Here is an 8,260-nt window from a genome sequence, read left to right as displayed (position 1 = left end):
GTGCAGGAAGTGGGGGGGATTAGTCATGGGGTTGTACAATTTGAAATTGAATTTGTTGTTAAAAACAATATATTCAAATTTTGTAAATACACTAATAGAAAATTTTAAAAAAAGAGGAAGACTCTCAACGAGAGAGACTGACTCAGTGACTGCAGCTATAGGCTCAAGTATGTCAGAGATGATAAGGACGGCGCAGGAGAACAGGGTTCAGACTGTGGTTCATAGGGGCACTGTGAGTCCTACCCGCCTCCATAGGCCATAACAGTAACATGTGACTGAGGATGGCCAACCAAAAGCCTGCATCTCCCGTGACTCTCTGATTGACTCAGAAATGGGCGTATGACTGAAAATCCACACCCACAGCTTTCTATTAGTCAACGTGTCTCTTTTGAGGTTACACATTTTATTAGGGAGACTGCCCATCTTTCACCCATCGGAACACCACCTTCAAACTTTTGAACTTTCAACTACTGTTGTTGGTCTTGTTGCATATCATCGAGTTGGAACCGACTCCAGAGGCAGTTAATCATACAGGAGGAGCGGCTGGAGGATTCGAACCTCATGTCTTCGGGATTGCAGCCCGACTCTTACATATCACCAGAGTGCCTTTAAAATAGATCAGTAAGGCCCAATCTTGAGACTTTTGTTGGAATTCCTGGTAAAGAGCATCTCTTTTCCCAAAAGACTTGCTAATGGGAAAGATAAGAAATTGTAGCTCACTGTCAGCCTAGCTGTGGGCAAAAGCTTAGTGATAGGACAGTCAGGGCAAATGTGGGCTCTCCCAACCGACACTGCACCTCTCTCACATAGCAATCAAATTTGAAACTTGGAAATGCAACAGCTTAGGGTCTCTATCAAAAGCAAAAGTTTATGGTCACAGACAAGAAAAAGTACATAGCATATGCAAGGTTTGAGAGGATGAACAGAGCATGAAATATTGAAGACCTCTCTTCACATACATCCATGGATTAACAAGGGAACAAACAGGTCCGTCCTAGAGAGGGTTAAACCAGGTTTCTCCTTGGAGGCAAGGATTTTGAGGCTCTGTCTCACATATTCCAAGTATGTTGGCAAGAGGGACCAGTCCTTGGAGAAGGATATCATGCTTGGAAGGATAGAGGGTCAGCGCAGGAGAGGAAGACCATCGATGAGATCGCAGGAGAGGAAGACCATCAATGAGATGGGCTGACATGGTGACAATGAGGGCAGAGAAGGTGAGGTTGGCTCAGGATAGAGCAAGGTCTAGAGTTTTTGTTCATAGAGCCAATACAAAGTCATAGTCAACTGGACAGCACATAGCAACAACAACATATATATCTCCAGGCACTAAGACATAGAAAGTACAAGTTTCCTTAATATCCTGTAAATAAATATTGAACCCCATGTTACAGTAAAAAAAATTAATCTAATCAGTCCCAGGTATTCCCAGATATTTTGTGATTTGTTCGGTTACTTGAGACTTAAATTCCGTTTGTATTTTCTTCTCTACCCTCTTTTCTATCTGAGCTCAGTGGCTGAGAAAGTCATGGCATTAGTTATACTGAGAGAGGGAGAGTTTTTCTTGGCCATCTGTCTTAGGCTGGGTTCTCTACAAAACCAACAAAGTGTGTGTGTGTGTGTGTGTGTGTGTGTGTACACATGCCCCAAAACCACTGTCATGCAACTGATGCCAACTCATGTGACCTTCCAACAGGTTTCCAAGGTTATAAATCATCACATAAGGTGACTTCTCATCTCTTTCTACTGACAAGCACCTGGTAGATTTAATCCATTGAACTTTCAATCAGCAGCCTAACATGTAAGACACTAGGCTACCAGGACTCCATATATACATATGTGTAGAAGAAAAAGGAAGAGATGCTTCAAGAATAGAACCCACACGCTTGTAGAAGAAGACAAATCCCAAGTCCATGGGCGAGACCTCTGGGGAGGTTAACAAGGAGGCCACAGTCAACAGGCAGGACAGCAGACTGCTGGCTTCAGAAGCTAAAGAGTCCAAAGTCAGCAAGGATGGCAGGTGGCTAGTGCATATTTAGAAGCGACAAGCCAGATTCAGGATTTAGGAAAAAGCTTGCTATGTTTACCAGAGTCCATATATATACTCTACACAGGCCCCACCTCTGTAGGGACTTCTACACGGATCAGGATTGATCACATCGTTACAAAACTGGCTCTAATCTTACCTCTTAACAACATGTTGCTGTGTGCCATTGAGTTGTAACCCAACATAGCTGAGCCTCTAGCGGGTGTTCAGAGGCAAAAAATCGCATGGGAAGACTCGCCCATCCTTCTTCTATGCAGCAGCTGGTGGGTTTGAACTGCATGTCTTTGGGACTTCAGCACTGTTTCTTACCGCTAGGCCAGCAGAGCTTCCTATTAACAACATAGAGGTTAGGATTTACAACACATAGTATAATCCCACTATACTGAGAATCATGGCTGTATTGTTACTATAGCCCCAGAGCTCCCTATATGGATAATTGTTGTCTTAAAATTCTGGTCTGCTAATTCCAACATCTAAGGTCATCTATGTTTAGTACCCACTGATACCAAAGATTTTTCTTTACAGCTTGAGTTATAGTTCTTAGAAATGAAGGTCTAAATATTTTTAATTTATTCCTAGATACCATGTAATATGCTGCTGTTGTTAGATGCCACTGTGTTGAGTACCACTCACAGTATCCTGCCCTATTCTATGCTATCCTCACAATTTCTGACAAACTCAAGCCCATTGCTGCAGTCACTGTGTCAATCCACCTGCTTGAAGGTCTTCTCCTTCTCAGTACCTCAACCTTTCCAAGAATAATGTCCCTCTCCAAGGAATAACCTCTCCTTAGCAACAGGCCAAAAATAAGTGTGACGAAGCTTGATAACCTTTGCATCCAAGGGGCTCTCTGGCTGCACTTTCTCCAAGACATATGTTCTTTTGGCAGTCCATGGGATATTCATTACTCTTCTCCAACACCACGGCTCAAAGACACCAATTCTTCTTCTGTCATCCTTAATCATTATCCAGCTCTCAGATGCATAAAAAGTGACTTTCTGACTCCTGATGGCCCCACAAACCAAGCTCCAGGAGGCTCTCGTCTGCAATGTTTACAGAAGCATATCCCAGACATGCTTGGGAGGTTTAAATTGTTATGTTTCAGTTAATTCTTCACAGAATAACTCCAGAGGATCTTCCAATTTTTCTTTCTTTCTCTCAAGCCAGGACCAGATAGGCATTGAAAGGCTGGAATATCTAGTGATAAAGGTTCAGAAGTCTGACAGATCTAATCTCTGTCTTGATTTACTTTTAGGAAGGGGACTGATAATCATTCTTTTTGTTCTCAGATACCATTCACCAAACTTCTCAGATTCTCCCTCAAAGGCAAGCCCTGGGCAATCCCTAGGTGCATGAAAGCCCCTGACATTGTCTTCATTTGCCAAATATTCCCTTGTGAGGGCCACCTGAGACTATGCTGTCACCAGTCATTCTGAAGTGAGTTCATTTCCTTGCAGGCCTGTGTGGGAGATTCTCTAGGGACAAACCCTAGAAGGGAACTGCTGAGACCAAAGGAACAGAGCCAGGACCAAGGGTGAGGCAATGAGGTGCACAGCATGAGCAAGGGGAGGTGCACAAGGAGGTGGTGTTGATTGCCTTGAGCATGACTCAAAGCAACCCTATGAACAAAAGGCCTGAAGCTCCTCTACAACTATCGACATTTATCAAAGTTCAGAGTTTTCATAGGCATGTTATTTAGGAAGTAGATGCCACTCTTGCTTCCAAACCTGTCATAGTATGTTGTTGTTATGTGTCATTGAGTCACCTGTGAAACTTAGCAACCCTACGTACAGCAGCTCTGAACCCTTCCCTGTCTTGAGCCAGTCTCACTAATTCTGACACACCAACCCCTATCTCCCTAGTCACTGTATCAATCCATCTCATCTGGGGTCTCCCTCTCCTGCACTGTCCATCCACCTTTCCAGGCATGATGACTTTCTCCAAGGATCGATCTCTCCTGGCCACATGCTCAAAGTAAGTGAGGCAGAGCTTCAAAATCCTAGCTTCCAAGGAGAAACTTGTTTTCACCTTCTTCAAGATAGACCTATTTGTTTTCTTGGCAGTCCATAGTATGTTCAAAACTCTTCTCTAGCACCACAACTCGAAGGCATTTAGTCTTCTGTCATTCTTAGTAACTGTCCAACTCTCTGAAACCATAATTGTGAAGACCATGACCTGAATTAGGTGCACTTTTGTACCTAGACTGACATTGTTGCTCTTCAGCACTCTGGAGAGGTCCATGACAGCAGATTTTCCCAATGCAATTCGTCTTTTATTTCCTGACTGCTGGTGTTAAGAGTGTTGATTGTGGATCTAAGCAAGCTGTAATTGTCAACAACTTCTATCTCTTCTCCATCTATTATGGTTTTGCCAACTGGCCCAATGGTGAGAATTTTTGTCTTCTTGATGTTGAGCTTCAATCCATATTGAAGACTACAGTCCTTGACCTTTTGCCGCAAGAGCCAAACTTGCTTAGCATGTCTTAAGCTGAAAGAACAAAGAATAAATTCAAGCCACGAGTTGCAATGCTTAAGGAGGCTATGGGCAAAATATTGAATGATTCAAGAAGCATTAAAAGCAGAAGGAAGCAGTATACAGAGTCATTATACCAAGAAAGAATTGGCTGACACAGAAGAATTTCAAGAAACAACATATGAGCAAGAGACAATGGTGATGAAGGACGAAGTGCAGGCTGCTCTGAAGGACTTGGCAAAAAGTAAAGCACAGGTGAGGCCCTTAATCCCAGGTCAACCCTGACACTCCTTGTTCTGTAAGGCCGTGTGTGGATTCATCCACCATGCCAGCACATAATACCATCTGACTGGCTGAGCTGTGAGAGGTAGGTGGAGGTAATGTGACATGTCATTTCCCCTTCACTTTGCCTTTCTCTGATGGCCAGTGAGAACAAGACTGTCCTTACACACCTCAGCCGGTCTCACTTCTCCTTCCATGGATGGCCTCCTCCTGTGCTTTGCCTGCTATTTGCCTACAGGGTTTCTTGTTTATTTGTTTGTGGTTCCATGAGTTTGTTAATTACTCTAGATAGCTGCCTTTTGGTGGTTTAAAACAGTGCAAACATCTTGCCCCAGTTTATCACATCATGTCTATAACTTTCCCTTTGAGGATTACACTTTGGAGGTCATGAGAAATCCTTTCTCTTATCACACAGATATTGTTCTCTAAACTGATTTATTGGCTTTATATTTTTACCTTTAATACTTACATATTTAATCTGCTTGGAATTTATGAATGTGGGATGAGGTTGAGATCCAATTTTGTTTTATTAACTTCATAGAAAGTCAATCTCTCCAGTATCACTTACTAAACAAACTAGCCTTTCTCTAACAAGCCTTTCTCTAACACACCACATTATTGTATATAAATGAGCTTTTTCTCAGATATCTCCAAGCTCACACAGATTCAGTTCTATATCCTGATTTATGTTTGATTCCATTTACCTGTTTTTTCCTGTGTCAGTGTTACATTCTTTTTTTTAATTTATTTTTCATTTCAATGAACATCTACAGAGATTTTGGAATTCCATTCATTCATTGTTGCACCCCTCTCCCCATCCCCCCCACACCCCCCGTTTGCTCCTCTCCTTCAACCGCAAAAGAAAAACTCCCTCATTGGTACGCAATCCCCCACACACATCCCCCAACCCCCAAATATAATCCACTCTGCAACCCTCATTCCGTACTCTTACGATAAACATAATGCCCTAAAATATAAAATATTCTCTCCCCCAAAGACTTCAACGCCGTAAACATATTTCATCCAGTTTTTCTCAGTCTTACCCCCATCCCGATGTCAGCCTCATTCTACAACAGTGGCACCATATCGCATTTGTCCCTTTGTGACTGAGATACCTCACTCATCATAATGTCCTCCAGGGTCACCCATTTTGAATAATATTGCATGAGTTCCTTGTTTTTCAATGCAGCATAATATTCCATTGTGCTAATATACCACAGCTTCTCTACCCATTCGTTTGTTGATGGGCATTTGGGTTGTTTCCAACTCCTTGCTATTGTAAAGCCGCAATAAACATGGGTATGCATATATCTACTTGGGTGCCATGTTACATTCTTTTAATTACCATGATTGTAATTTGTTTTGCTGCATGTAGTGAGAGAGCTTTTGCTCTTAACCTATCATCAACATTTATTTGCTCATATGTATTGTGGCACTCTGATGACCCTGTGTTAAGAAGCTGCTCTGTAATCTCAAAGGGATGAGGTTTGAATTCACCAGCTGTTCAATGGAACACAAATGGACAATCTCCTCCCGGGAGATTTACTGTCCCTGAAATCCTGCTGGAGGGTCACTGGTGGGTCCGTTCCAACACAACAGCACACAACAACAATATCTATTATAACCTATTTGTCAAATTTAAATATATTGGGCTGGAATTTTAACTAGCATTTTACTGAATGTCTCATTATTTGGTGGAAAATTGACATGCCTACAAAATTACAATGTTAATCCATTACATGGATATTAATCACAAGAAAATAAAAACTACCTATTAAATGAGATAAGTAGAATTATCTCCTTAAAGGTCTTGGGCATTCTTTGGTGAGTATCTTAGTTACCTAGTACATAAGAACAACAACTGCTATAGCAGAAATACCACAAATTGATGACTTTAAAAATCAAGTATTTATTCTCTCAGCACTTAGGCGGCTTATTGTTGATACTGTTACATACCATTGAGCCAGGACCAACTCACAGGTGACATTCCAATGGGTTTTTAAGACGTTGGAAAGCACATGGGAGGAGAATACTCATCCTTCAACCTCTGAGTAGCTGATGCGTCTGACCACACATCTTTGGGTTGGTAGTGCAGCTCCCTACCCATTAGGCCCCCAGAGCTCCCTTTTAGGAGGCTAGGAGTTCAAATCCAGGGTGAAGGCTCTAAAGAAAGGCTTTCTCTCTGTTGGCTCAGGGAGAAGGTTCTCGTCTCCTTTATCATCTCTAGGCCTGGTGTTCTTTGGAGGGTGCGCATATTATGGCATCCATCTTGCTCCAGGAGGTTCTTCTCAGGGTGGGGATACAGTGTCTCTTTCTTGGGGGTGGTGAGATCTCTTTTCTTTCAGCCTGCTTCTCTTATAAAAAGTGTGAACTTCTTGTAAGGTGATGATTCCCAGTATAGCCTACACTGATCCTGGTTTGTGAACATGTAGAGGTTGGAATTTACAGCACATCACAGACAACTACATCAGACCACAAAAGGGTAGACAACCACATAGTACCAGTTGTCATGCCTTGTCAAGCTGATGCATATATTAGGGGACACCATTCAACCCAGGACTTTGAGCTAATCCCTTAATACTTCAGTGTTACATAATTTACACTCAAACTCATTGCCCTCAAGTCAGAAATGACTCATAGCTGATCATCCAGTGGGTTTTCAGGAGGCTGTAAATCTCACAGGGAATTATTCAACTTTCTCTCAAGGAGCCACTGGTGGATTTGAACTCTCCAAGAAGCTCAGCCTTTGGATGAACAGCCCGACTCCCTGTGAATTATGCCAGTAGAGCTCCCTTTAGTGTTGTATTATCATGTGCCTCTGAGTCAGAATCAACTCATAGCTGACCTTTCAGTGAGTTCTCAGAGGCAGCAAATTGCACCAGTGGAGAGTAACCATCTTTCTTTCACAGAGCAGCTAATGATTTGCACCACATGCCTCTGAGTTAGCAGCACAGCTCTGTACCACTAGGCCACAAAAGTTCCTTATTCACCACAATAAGATAAAGGTAAATAATCCAATAGAAAAATGGGCACAGGATACGAACAGACACTTCACCAAAGAAGACATTCAGATGGCCAACAAGCACATGAAGAAATGTTCCAAATCCCTAGCTCTAAGAGAGATCCAAAACAAAACAACTCTGAGATATCATCTCACCCCAGTCAGAATAGAAAAATTTAACAGAACAGCAAGCAACAAATGCTGGCAAGGTTGTGGAAAAACTGGAACCCTTATTTACGGTTGGTGGGAGTGTAAAATGGTGCAACCACTGTGGAAGGCAGTATGGCACTTTCTCCAAAAGTTGCAAATAGAGATACCATTTGACCCAGCAATTCCACTACTGGGAATATACCCCAAAGAGACCATAACTGACATCCAAGCAGATATATGCACACCCATGTTTATCGCGGCTTTGTTCACAATAGCAAGGAGTTGGAAACAACCTAAGTGCCCATCAGCAA

This window comes from Elephantulus edwardii, unplaced genomic scaffold (assembly GCF_000299155.1).
Source record: "Elephantulus edwardii isolate Elephantulus edwardi_28Jun2011 unplaced genomic scaffold, EleEdw1.0 scaffold00062, whole genome shotgun sequence".
Lineage (NCBI taxonomy): Eukaryota > Metazoa > Chordata > Mammalia > Macroscelidea > Macroscelididae > Elephantulus > Elephantulus edwardii.
Note: the sequence above shows the minus strand (reverse complement) of the source record.